The sequence below is a fragment of the Aedes albopictus genome, chromosome 3, assembly GCF_035046485.1.
Source record: "Aedes albopictus strain Foshan chromosome 3, AalbF5, whole genome shotgun sequence".
Taxonomy (NCBI): Eukaryota; Metazoa; Arthropoda; class Insecta; order Diptera; family Culicidae; genus Aedes; species Aedes albopictus.
In genome coordinates, this window is record NC_085138.1 from 301,507,650 (window position 1) to 301,521,489 (window position 13,840).

General features: G+C 41.6%; 1 protein-coding gene and 1 long non-coding RNA gene across 4 annotated transcripts in view; one reads left to right on the top strand and one right to left on the bottom strand.

Moving 5' to 3' along the window:
* Positions 1 to 13,840, bottom strand: part of LOC109418606 (nyctalopin-like) — a 473,642-nt gene that overhangs the window by 294,680 nt on the left and 165,122 nt on the right. The gene's annotated exons all lie outside the window — the stretch shown is intronic.
* Positions 2,515 to 3,499, top strand: LOC134284056 (uncharacterized). Its single transcript, XR_009995596.1, has 2 exons — positions 2,515 to 2,870; positions 2,958 to 3,499. It is a non-coding gene; the product is annotated as an uncharacterized LOC134284056 (long non-coding RNA).

Below are 13,840 nucleotides of genomic sequence, written 5' to 3' on the forward strand. Positions count from 1 at the left end.
ATCTACGAAACGAGACCAGAGCGGCAAAGGACACCCACACTCCAATTCCGATGGTTCAACCCATTGAAGGATTCGTAGTAAACCGTTCGACGCAACAGTTCACAGAGGAACAATTGACACACCTCAATAAGGGGTTAGGATATGCGGTTACTTCGAAGCCAGACGTGGAACAGATCATCGTGGACATGGAAACAGGGCCCATATAGCCGAGGCGGTAAACGCACGGGTATTCAGCATGACCATGCTGAGGGTGACGGGTTCGATTCCCGGTCGGTCCAGGATCTTTTCGTAAAGGAAATTTCCTTGACTTCCTTGGGCATAGAGTATCTTCGTGCCTGCCACACGATATACGCAAGCAAAATGGTCATTGGCAGAGGAAGCTCTCAGTTAATAACTGTGGAAGTGCTCATAAGAACACTAAGCTGAGAAGCAGGCTTTATCCCAATGAGGACGTTACGCCAAGAAGAGAGAGAGAGAGAGGACATGGAAACAGCGATCTCACAGAACGTTAACATCAAAGACCAAAATACAGCCAGGAACATCGTAGCAGACGCCATCAAAACAGGACAGCGCAGTAAGGTAAATTCAGACGAGACAAGGATTGTAACGGAACTTAAAAAGAAACCAGTATACTACATGAAGGCAGACAAAGGTAACGCGGTTGTTATTTTGGACAAGAAGGACTACGACGAACAGATGGAGAAGAAGATAAACGAAGGACCATACAGACATCTACGAGTAGATCCACTACCCGGACTAATAAGGCTGACAGACAAGACCCTGAAAGACTGTAAACCCATCATCGGAGAGGCTCGTTTGAAGGAAGCAAATCCCATTCTTCCGCGGATCAAAGGTCTTCCTAAAATTCACAAACCCGGTCAAGAGATGCGAGAGATTATTTCAGCTGAAGGATCCCCCACCCACAAATTGGCTAAATGGTTAGTTCAAGAGTTCCAAAGTATGCCAAAACCCTTCCCCACCAGTTCGGTCAAAAACACTCAGGAATTCACCCAAAAGTTGTTGGAATCAGGAACCATCAAGGAGGACGAGATTATGGTTTCTTTCGACGTCGCAGCACTATTCCCAAGTGTCCCTGTAAAGGATGCTCTTAATCTTCTCGAGGATTGGTTACTACCCCAAAAGTCTGACGCAGCTTGGAAAGGAAAAGTTAGGACTTATTTACGTTTGGCCAGACTGTGCATGGATGAGAATTACTTCCTGAGAATTACTACGTGGACAGTTCTACAAGCAGACCAAAGGTGCCCCCATGGGAAATCCCCTATCCCCATTTTTATGCGAGCTTTTCATGGCAAATTTAGAAACCAAGCTTAAGGAGCAAGGTTTACTTCCGGAGAAATGGTGGAGGTACGTCGACGATATTTTCAGTGTGATCAAACGGGAAGCTTTATCTAAGGTTCTAGAGGTCATCAACAATGTACATAAGGATATCAGGTTCACTCACGAGGAAGAAAAGGAGGGAAAGCTTCCATTTTGGATCTATTAGTTAAGAGGGAAGACAGTTCGTCGTTCGAATTCGAGATTTACAGGAAACCTACCAATACCATGCGTGTCATCCCCTATTCGTCGAATCACTCCTTCCAACATAAGATGGCAGCTTTTCACCACATGGTTCACCGAATGCAGACTCTACCTCTAAGCGATGACGGGAAGAATAAGGAACTCACTCACATATTCGAAACAGCGAAAATCAACGGATATAAGGAGAGGACAATTCAGGCCATCATTGACAAAAAGGAGAGGTTGCGATATCGAGGATCCCTAACAACTCTTACCCCTATTTCAGAATCTTTGAAGCGAGTATCAGTCCCCTTCGATCAACACATCACTAATAATTTACGTTCTAGGTTCAGAAATTTCGGGATCGATTTAGTATTTTCTAGCAGAAGCAATCAGTTGAAGACTTCATTAGGCTCTACAAAGGATCCGGTCAACACCCTAAACAAGGCTGGCGTTTACAAAATCAGTTGCTCCCATTATTGTGATAAGGTCTACGTTGGTCAAACAAAACGGTCTTTGGAGGTTAGATTCAGGGAACATATGGCGGAGGTGGGAAAGGCGCAGAGGACAGTGAATAGAGGTTTGGAATACGATTTCAGGTCGAAAGTTGCTGAACATGTCTTTGAGGAGGGCCACCCTGTAACTACAGAGGATATTCAAATTTTGCGAAATGTAACTTCACCTTGGAAATTGGACGTTGCCGAGAGTCTAGAGATATACAAACAGGTACCTAACACGCTGTTGAATAAGGATCAAGGCAATGGAAGTTCGTGGCTTTTCAAATTATTACCCCCCAAGCACTCTCGTATGGCGTGCGTCTCATAATGTACCTGTGATACATGAACTTTGTTTACCTATCCTGTGCTGGAGGGAAATGTACCTATTCGGTGGTGGAGGGAAATTTTACCTATTCTATGGTGGAGGTTAATGTAGATATAAGTTTTTGCATGTTCGGAAAAAAAAAGAAAAAAAAAACTACCTAGATTAAGCTACACGCTCAAAAATCCGTTCTGATTTTTGTGAACAAAAAATCATGGCAACTGGAACAGTCCGTCAACTTGGTTTCGTGATATAAATCATATTTTCGTGATTTATTGCAACTCCTTTCTGCGAACATGTTCTCGAATCTAGGATCAAAAGATCATATCTGTTTCCTGTCATCAACAAACTCGTTACATTTCGGAATGATAGAACAGAGTTCTTGTTTTCGTGATAATGAAATTCCGTGCGCGTGATTTTGTGCTCGATAACGGGAACAAATTCCACGACTATTTGGAGCTGTCACTTTCTGTAACGCATCGATGAAGAAAAATAAAAAAATAAATAAACGGATCATCATCAAACAAGACGTGGTAAGCGTATTTTTGTATTTTTATTTGAAATATATAACAATTTCAAAAAGTTTTTTACGAAAATAACTAGTAATTATTGTATTCTAGGTGTGCAACCTTCTCAAACAGGAAATACTAGCTCCTATGCACGTCGAAATGTTCTGGCAGACTCATCAGATTGCAGAAGAGACGATTGTCATCTGTGCTGAAATCACCTTCAAACAACCGCAAGCATTGACCTGGTTAATGCAGTGAAAATGCTGAAAATTCTATTTCCTGTACGTGGGAATGTGCCAGTGATCAGCGACCTCGTTTTCCTCGTGAAAATCCAGCCAGGACTCAGGAGGAGCAGCCTCCTCATTTGCTATTCCGACTCCCGGAGACCGATGGTGCATATCTTGTGATGCTTGGCTGGCGGTTTCGCAAATTTTCTACCAGATGAAGCTGGAACGGAACGCTTCAGGCGATCGAGGGATTAGCATAGTCTCGGAATCGATTCTACCACTACGATAATCATTTGCCGTCTTCCAAAATGACAACAGTGATTCATAGTGATAAATAAAACATGATTGTGAACATAGACCCACCATACAATTTGTTTAAAGAATAGAGATTAAAGTGATCTTTTAATAAAATGTCTCTGGAATCGAGCGATTTTTAGCACTTTTCATGGAGGGTGGGTTGAGGAACAAATTTACAATTGCATGGTTTTTGTTCAGGCGGCGTACATTGCTTTTGCGCAGACCGTGAACTAAGTTCTCGGTGCCGTGATTGAAATCACGGCTACAAGAACACAGTTCCTGATCCCGTGATTTTTATTCTGCTGGGCCTGTCGATCTGTTGCAGACTATGAACTATGTTCCCAGAGCCGTGAATATGAATCACGGCTTCTGGAACACAAATCACGTTCTTATAATGTTTGTTCTGCAATTGTTGTTCGTCAGGCGTTACTCAAACGTTACGTACATGGTGTGGAACAAATTTCGCGGTATCGTGATTTTAAATCACGGTGTATATTTGTAAACGAAGTTCTCGCTTGATCTGGAATTCGTGACTGCATGTGGACAGTTTTCGGAACGGATTTATTTGCGTGTACCTATTATTTTTACCTATGATGTATGAGACGTGTAGAATGCGATGGATCTCTTCAGTCGAGTCAAGTACAAGACACTGAAGACGACCTTACAGTTGAGGTCGAAATACGTATCTGTCAAAGGATGCAAATTCTTAGTGGAATTCAAAGGAACCGTACTTAACCCGATTTTCTTTTATTTACAGATATTCCCCTAACAAGCCCGTTAATCATCATAATCATTCTATATTTTGGCGATAAAATCAACGCACGCCACCGGATCAGCTGTCGCATCGCGGATCAGGAGCAGCCGAATCAGCAGCATATATGATCAATCTCCGAATCGTAAGTTCAAACCCACATCACTACAAAAATGAGCAAAAGTATCACCTAGCACCAGCTGGAATATGGAAATACGATGAAGCGGGGAAGCGGGCTGAGAGAACGAGAAACAGACATCAATCTATTTTTGATTTTTTTTTACTCGACCAGGCGTTACGCTACTTTGACATTTCGTCACGATGTTCGTGAATGTGTTGCACTAAGACAGCCCGTTATTTTGCCAAAACCTGCTGTGAGGTAGCACTATAGGCGCATATACGGCTAATTAGCATTAAACGCCTTGTCGTAAAGGCTACTATAATGCTGAAGAAATGCTATTTTAAATGCTTACTGGTTACTTGGGTTATATACGCTGCCGTCACTGTTTTGTAACCATGTGTGTTTCTTGGGCGGTCGCTTTATACGGCCATGAATCGTGGACGTTGAGAGAAGCTGATCGGAGAGCCTTTGGAGTATTCGAACGTAAAGTGCTGCGAACAATACACGCACATAACTGGAGGATGGCATATGACGGCGTTGCATGAACCACGAATTGTACCAAGTATATAAAGAGATGGATATAGTGAAGCGAATACAACACGGCAGGCTGCGGTGGGCTGGGCATGTAGCTCGTATGCCGGAGGAACGACAAGCTAAAACCATATTCAGCAGAGAACCAGGATGGGGTCGTCGGCTTCGTAGAAGGTCGCACACACGGTGGCTTTTTGCAGTTGAGGAGGACCTACAGTACTGGACGAAATAAAGTGCGTATTGGCTGTTTTTCATACAAAATGCTCATGTTCAGGGGGTCGAATCTCAACTTCTAATGCACCGATTGGTCCCAAATTTAGTCTGGACATTCGTAATAACTTGAAATTTGATCTGTGAAAAAAGAAAATATTTCTGAGCAAAACTTTTTAAAATATCGTAAAACCCCCATTTCAAGAAAAATAGCTAAAGTGAGATTATTCAATTATTTTGTAAACGGATTACTTGAAGTAAATGATTTGTTCAGAAAAGTTGTGTGTTTCGTTAGACTAATCAACTTTGCAAAAGAATATATTTATCTAAAAATTGAAATTTCGGAATTATTCCAAAATCAAAATTTCTCAATTTTTCATAAATTGGGAATTTTGCGATATATTAAAAAGTTTTGCTCAGAAATATCTTCTTTTTTCACAGATTAAATTTCAAGTTATTACGAATGTCCAGACAAAATTTGGGATCAAACGGTGCATTAGAAGCTGAGTTTCGACCCCCCTAAACATGACATTTAGTATGAAAAACAGACAATACGCACTTTATTTCGTCCAGTACTGTAAGGGCTCTAAACGTTCAGGGTGACTGGAAGCGATTGGCCTAGGACCGAGACCAGGCGAATGCTTCATGCGGCATACACTCACCGCTACGAGTTGTAGTCCATCAAGTATCAAGTAAGTAAGCTAAACCGGCATGAATCATTTTCTCTAATAAGAGCTTCTATCGGCGTGGTTTCTTTACATTCTAGTGTGCACTGTGCAATTGGCAATTATAGAGTATATGCAAAGAAAAATACAGTAATACATTTTCGTGTCAAACCAGTTTCCATTATCCATGCTAAATAAATACACATTCATCCTATCCATTAAATGTGCTTTATGATCAAAACGTCAAAATTGTCAGCCAGTTGACCTAAACAAGCATCGATCCAGGTTAAATATATAGAGTAAACATCCTCCTTGCGTAGGTTAGCCGATAGAATGAACGATGATTGCTACCCAGTACGCCCAATCATATCGTTACAATCGATACCATCAATCCGGATCTGAATTAAATATGATTGCACCTACAATGCAGCTGTGTAAATTGAACCGGGTGTACTTACGCCACCCATCGTCAGCTCTAGGAACGGCTGGAATCAGGTCGACGATCAGAACCGAACCAATCAATCAGCTGGTGCGGTGTTGAACCACCGCCACCCTATCACAACAAAATATGATGTCGAAGGGAAATGCACTTTGATTGTACTGATGTTGATTCCTGGAACCGGAACAGGAAGGATCGCTCCATTTTCACTCGGAACCAACAGCTGCCAGTTGGAGTGAGATTTTCCCAGTTCTAGTAAACGAACAGCTTTTTACTCCCAAGATTCCAATTATCGGAAGGTTTGAGTCTGAGATTGAGATTTTTATTGAATAATTTATCGAATCACTTCCGGAAATCTTATCGCAAAGACACGTTCCCTGAAAAGTCGCCCAGACAGAGCAAAATCAATCGTCCATTAAATCGGCACCCAACTCCGCAAACTCGGAGTGTGTTGCATTCCTTTCACGTCGAGACACTGCCGCAGCAACCACGCTGCTGCCACCGCTCTATTCTTCTCTGACGGACGAGCCTTGTTTGGCACACGCAGCCGGCATCGGCAAATAGATAAGCAGAATAATTTATTTTATCGATTAAGTCTTTCAATACGATATTATCTCTTGTACGTTCTTTGCACATCAGCATCATCGCATCGGCACCAACAAGCAGCAGCCAGCAGAAAGGCCCGGCAAAAGACTAACGATTTGTATGCACTGCCTGCAACACCCCAAATGCAAGCAAAATCGATCGCAGCGCATTACTGCACGTGCTGCACTACCTTCCATACTGGGTGGGTGCGTTCGGTTTGCTGGTTGCTTCGTGCAGCGATATGCACCAAACGATGGTGCACAATGGAGTCATTGCATTCATTTCATGGTCAAAATTGTTAAATTTCTAGAAATAATAATGTCAAGTATCGGTCGGGCATAAGAAATCCGGCGAATTTGTCTGCTTTTCGGATGGTATTGACATTATTGCAAAACCATTTTAATCGTGTTGCGAAAGTGCCGGAGAAAACCCCTGCAAAATTGTAATTTTCATCACACCTGGTTGGCACTAGTAAGCATGGGATTAGGAACTGCAGCCGCAAACATGAGTGTGGAAGCAAATGGTTGGTCCAATATTGTCATAATTTGATGTAAAACACAAATTGGACTTTTTGCCAGCAAATATTTAAAAATACCCTCCTGTGCGACATTTCAAAGGACGGTTTAGCAGGCAACTCAGGCATCAGACATCATCACCACTACCTCCACCCATCTACAGCCTGCTCCACTCATTCGCCTGCCGTAGTTTCGTTATCCTCAAGCCGCTTCCCATTGCCGGTTGTGGATGCCTGTTGTTGGGTTGGTGCATCGTCGTCAGTTAGCCGATGGGTACCTTCTTTGCGTAATTCACACTGTTGGGTGCCTGCCGGATTGATCCACCCGCACAACAAAGGTCCCAAGCTGTGCCCTGACGTGTGGCGGCAGCAGTAGTGGGTAGACTGTCGTCCTATTGCAAAGGCCATCAGGAGGATATGGATGTGTGCAAAATTGTTTCGATTTCAATTGAATGATGCCATAAAGCACTGCGTTCGTTATCTTGTCTGGACAGCGTGCACTTGCTGACAGCAATGAAGGGGAAAGATTATTTCAAATCAAAATAGGATTTTGCAGAAACACGTGCAGATTCACTGCCATAGTTTCTGAATCTCCGAAGAAATTAAGTAAATAAGGATATTGCTAACTAAAATATTGAAGAATGTAGAAAATGTCAAAATATTTTATAATATACAAGATTTAGGCCATTCTTGAATCACGATTCGGTGGCGTCTCTTGAGAACTACAGAAGTGCAATCGAGGACAGGGATAAGAAATGTACTGGAAAAAACGGTTTCCGGCTGTACATTTGACATTTTTCCACTCGAACATCATAGGCCCAGCCAAACTAAAACTGTTCGAAAAATAAATGTCATAACATTTTTTTTCCTGCAGCCTTCTTCCTCGAAACGGTTTCCAAGCGCGAGAGCGCCAGTACTCGAGCACAACGACGACAAAAATTTCTGTCTCTCTCGTTTTCGCAATTTTCTGCGTTTCAAACCGCTTCTAAACAAACTTCCTTACATGCATCGCAAAGCTAGGAGTGTGCTCTAGCTATTTGTGCAAATCGATTCAAATTATTTATTAAAACAAGTGAGTTATTAGCAGTTGAAAATATTTGACATTTTTCGCAATCACCCGCCTCAGCATGACTGCTCATAAATATTTTCGTGGGGAAGCAAAAACCATCAAGCGCCTGCTTGACTGCCGTCGTCGCGGCGTCTGATGGTATTGGTGCTGACGTTGTTTTGTTTTTATTTTACTGCCAGTATCGATGAACGGAAAAAAGAAAACAGTATTTTTGCCATCCCTGATCGAGGAATTCATTTATGACACACCGTTGAGTACGTGAATCAGAATCAGTGGTAAGGCTGGTTTGAAAAGAAGTACAGGGACCTGCAGATTCACCATCAGTACATTAATTTTCAAGCAACGTACGATTCAGTGAAATGAAATGAGCTTTGACAGATCATGTTCGAACATGGTTTTCCGGTGAAACTAATAAGGCTGATAAGCGCAACGCTAGATGGATCAAAATCAAGTATTCGGATCGCAGACAAAGTTTCTACCTCGTTTGTGACCTTGGATGGATTGAGGAAGGGTGATGCTCTTTCAAATTTTATGTTCAACATTGCACTCGTAGGAGCGATTAGAAGGTCTGGCGTGCGGAGGAATGACACTATCATCACACGGTCGCACATGCTTCTTGGCTTTGCGGACGAAATTGATCTCATCGGCATCGATCGTAGGGCAGTGGAGGAAGCTTATGCTCCTCTGAAGAGAGGAGACAGCGAGGATAGGCTTAACGATCAACTCTACCAAGACGAAGTACATGATAACAGGTAGAGACAGAGGCAGGCCTAGTGGTGTTATTGCTGAGGTAGTGATTGATGGACATGTGTTTAACACCTATGTGCCTGTGCCTCATTTTGCACCCTATTTCAAAACTTTAAAAATCTGATTCTCAGCCGTTTCTCAACGAAAATTTGTGAAATTTTGACAGTTGATCACAAAATCCTTCTAGTTTATGGAACCGGTATCATGGTTCCGATTTTTTCCGTTGTTTCGGATTTATGGCCGTGAGTACTGGGGTAACCTCCTTATCAGATAGAGGTGCAACCTATAATTCACCTTCGAAAACTAGCTTGCGGCATTCCAAACTTCATGATTTTGCAAAACAAGAGTATTGGAGCATATTTCTAGAGATGCTGAATACACTGGCCACTTTTCCGGATGTTCCGGAAACCTGGTGTCCTCAGGGAAGTGACCGCTTTCTGACCGGTTCTGAAACCTAGCTTGCGACATATCAAACTTCATGATTTTTCAAAACAAGACTATTGGTACATGTTTTGAGAGATTTTGGATACACTGGCCACGTCTCCGGATGTTCCGGAATCCTGGTGCCCCCAGGGAAGTGGCCACTTTCTGACCGGTACTGAAACCTAGCTTGCGACATATCAAACTTCATGATTTTGCAAAACAAGACAATGGAATACCCGCTTTGCGCGCAGCCACAGTTGATCAGCAGGAGTAAATCAATTTAATTTTGTATGGCGAAATGCATCTAAACTTGAATTATTTGAAATACAAAGCTTTTCCCGAAAAAATATTTGGTAGGCTTAATAGTGGTCACCATTGTGCAAAACCACTACCAAATATTTTTTCGAATAATGTGTTCCACTTTGAAGAATTTGCCTTTAGATGGTATTCGCCATACAATATTTTTGCGATTTACTTATAGCGATTTTTCGCGCATAGAAGCTAGCGCCACATTGGTCGATGCGGAGAGTAGGAAAACAGCCAATGCAGGTAATTAATTGGTACATGTTTTGAGAGATTTCGGATACCCTGGTCACTTCTCTGATGTTCCGGAAACCTGGTGCTCCCAGGGAAGTGGTCAATTTCTGACCAGTTCTAAAACCTAGCTTGCGACATATCAAACTTCATGATTTTGCAAAACAAGACTATTGGTACATGTTTTGAGAGATTTCGGATACACTGGTCACTTCTCCGGATGTTCCGGAAACCTGGTGCCCCCAGGGAAGTGGTCACTTTCTGACCAGTTCTGAACCCTAGCTTGCGACATATTAAACTTCATGATTTTGCAAAACAAGACTATTGGTACAACTTTTCAGAGATTTCGGATATACTGGCCACATCTCCGGATGTTCCGGAAACCTGGTGCCTCCAGGGAAGTGACCACTTTCTGACCGGTTCTGAAACCTAGCTTGCGACATATCAAACTTCATGATTGTGCGAAACAAGAGAGACCATGTTTCTAGAGATTTCTGAAGCACCAGCCACTTCTCGGGTTGTTCCGGAAAGCTGATATGTCGCAAGCTAAGGTTCAGAACCGGTCAGAAAGTGGCCACTTTCCTGGGGACACCAGGTTTCCGGAACATCCGGAGATGTGGCCAGTGTATCCGAAATCTCTCTAAACATGTACCAATAGTCTTGTTTTGCAAAATCATGCAGTTTGATATGTCGCAAGCTAGGTTTCACAACCGGTCAGAAAGTGGCCACTTCCCTGGGGACACCAGGTTTCCGGAACATCCGGAGATGTGGCCAATGTATCTGAAATCTCTCAAAACATGTACCAATAGTCTTGTTTTGCAAAATCATGAAGCTTGATATGTCGCAAGCTAGGTTTTAGAACCGATCAGAAAGTGGCCACTTCCCTGGGGGCACCAGGATTTCGGAACATCCGGAGACGTGGCCAGTGTATGTGAAATCTCTTGAAATATGGTCCAATATTCTTGTTTCGCAAAATCATGAAGTTTGATATGTCGCAAGCTTGGCTTCAGAACCGGTCAGAAAGTGGCCACTTCCCTGGGGACACCAGGTTCCGGAACATCCGGAGATGTGGCCAGTGTATCCGAAATCTCTCAAAACATATACCAATAGTCTTGTTTTGCAAAATCATGAAGTTTGATATGTCGCAAGCTAGGTTTCAGAACCGGTCAGAAAGTGGCCACTTCCCTGAGGGCACCAGGTTTCCGGAACATCCGGAGAAGTGGCCAGTGTATTCAGCATCTCTAGAAATATGCTCCAATACTCTTGTTTTGCAAAATCATGAAGTTTGGAATGCCGCAAGCTAGTTTTCGAAGGCGAATTATAGGTTGCACCTCTATCTGATAAGGAGGTTACCCCAGTACTCACGGCCATAAATCCGGAACAACGGAAAAAATCGGAACCATGATACCGGTTCCATAAACTAGAAGGAATTTGTGATCAACTGTCAAAATTTCACAAATTTTCGTTGAGAAACGGCTGAGAATCAGATTTTTAAAGTTTTGAAATAGGGTGCAAAGTGAGGCACAGGCACATAGGTGTTAAAGTTGTTGGTGAATTTGTTTATCTTGGAACACTTGTGAAATGTGAAAAGGACATTTCCCGTGAGGTGAAAAGGCGTATTGCAGCTGCGAATAGGGCCTTTCACGGATTGCATACCCGGCTTAGATCTCGTAACTTGCAAACGCAAATGAAATTCACTCTATATAAAACGCTGATTCTACCGGTTGCCCTGTACGGTAACCAGCCGTGGACGTAAAATGAGGTAGACAGTCCTGCCCAAGTAACACGCTTGTCGCAGAAGAGTTACGGCGGCGCAGGTTTTTGTTGCGCGGAAGTCACTGTGATTTACTTCTAGCAAGTAAATAAGTATTTATTTGTTAGATTTGAGGCACAGTGACTTCTGCTCAAGATCTCGGATCCCTACACGTTCGGTCAAACTGGAGGAACATCGCCCAAGACTGACGAAGATGGTGCTCTACTATACGCTCGGCATTATAGTAAAGTTACTTTGTAGCCAACAAGGTAGATATCTGAGAAAACCCCTTTATGCATTGTTATTTCACGAAACTTTTCTGTAATTATCGTGAAAGGGACCTTCTTGATGGAATTCCTTTAATGAGTTATAAAGAAATTTGGTTGAAATTTAAAAAAAAATCTCTCTAAGATTACTTCCAGAGACACCACCAGAAATTTTTCAGCGATCCTTTCAGAATTAACCAAACATTTTCTAGACTGTTAACAGGAAGAAGATTCTTGCAACGATGTCTTAGAATGATTTTAGTAATAACACCTGTGAAAGATTACTCCCTTAAGAATGCATCTCTGTTTATGCATTTCTTTGAACATTTTACAGGGATTCCTCCACATATTCTTTCAGTTTATCAAGAAATTTCTTACAAGACTCATCTTGAAACTGACCCACGGGTTTCCTCGGAAATCACTTCCATATTTTCTCCTGGGATTCCTTCAAAAATTGCTGCATAGGGTATTTCTTCAGAAATTTTGTAAGATTTTTTATTCAGGTTTTTTTTTGTACTTCTTTGAAAAATTTACAGGAAATTCTAAAAATTTCTTCGGGGGATTCTCCATGAATTCCTTTGAACGTTTGTACAGAAGATGCAATTCAAGAAGATTTTTTTCATACAAAGATTAGGAGATTTTGTCAGAAATTTTTCTAGGTTTTCCATTTATTATTTGAGAAAATTTTCTTGAAACTTTTTTAGCAATTATTGCTTGATTTTCTCCAAAGATACTTTCAAGTATTACTTTATTTATTCAAGGATTTTTTTCGGAAATTTTTTTGGAAATTCTTCTTGAAAATTCGTTTTAAGCATTATTGATAGAAGTTCTTCCAGACGTTTCTCCAATTATTCCATCAGGCTTTGCTTTGGATTTACTCAGACATTCCTTCTTGGATTCTTTCAGAAGTTTTTTTTAAATGCTCCTTTCAGAAATTCCTGCAAAAATTACTCCAGAATCTACTTTTCAGTTTAGGAATTTTTCAAGAAATTCTTCTATGCATACCTGCAGAGCATTCTTCTGTTCTTCCAGGTGATATTTGGTATTTTTTTTGTTTCTGCAGGGGTTCCATTAAAATTATTCCATGTTGTAGTTCAGTGATTGTTGTGCCTAAATCCCTTCAGAAATTGCATAAGATTATTTTCAGAAAATTTCTTCAGGGGTATTTCCAGGAGTTCTTCAAAGGATTTCTTCAGAAAATCCTCCAGGGACCCCTCAGAAATTCATTGATGGATTCCTTTAAGAAGTTCACCAGTATCTTTGTATCTTCTTCTTCTTTATGGCTCTACGTCCCCACTGGGACTTGGCCTGCCTCTCTTCAACTTAGTGTTTTTTGAGCACTTCCACAGTTATTAATTGAAGGGCTTTCTTTGCCTGCCATTGCATGAATTTGTATATTGTGAGGCAAGTACAATGATACACTATGCCCAGGGAGTCGAGGAAAATTTTCCCGACCGGAACGGGAATCGAACCCGCCGTCTCCGGATTGGCGATCCATAGCCTTAACCACTAGGCTAACTGGAGACCCCTTTTATGGAGAAATCCATAAAAGCCAGAAAAACCTTTGAATCTTTGGGCAAATTGAGGGAGGAGTCCCGTTAGGAATTTTTGAAAGAATCTCCAGGAATATTTCTGAAAGAATCAATGGAAGCATTTTTGAAGAAATCTTTGAAATAATTTCTGAGTTTTCGTACGGATTCCATAAAAAAGTCCATGGAAGAATTTTGAAGGAAACCAATGGAAGCTTTTCGAGAAGCGTTTTTGGGAAGTTTTTAGTGGATTCTCTGACAAAAATTCCGAAGGAAATTTTTAATAAATTTCTAAAGCAAAACATGGAAGAAATTCTATTGAAAATAAGAAAG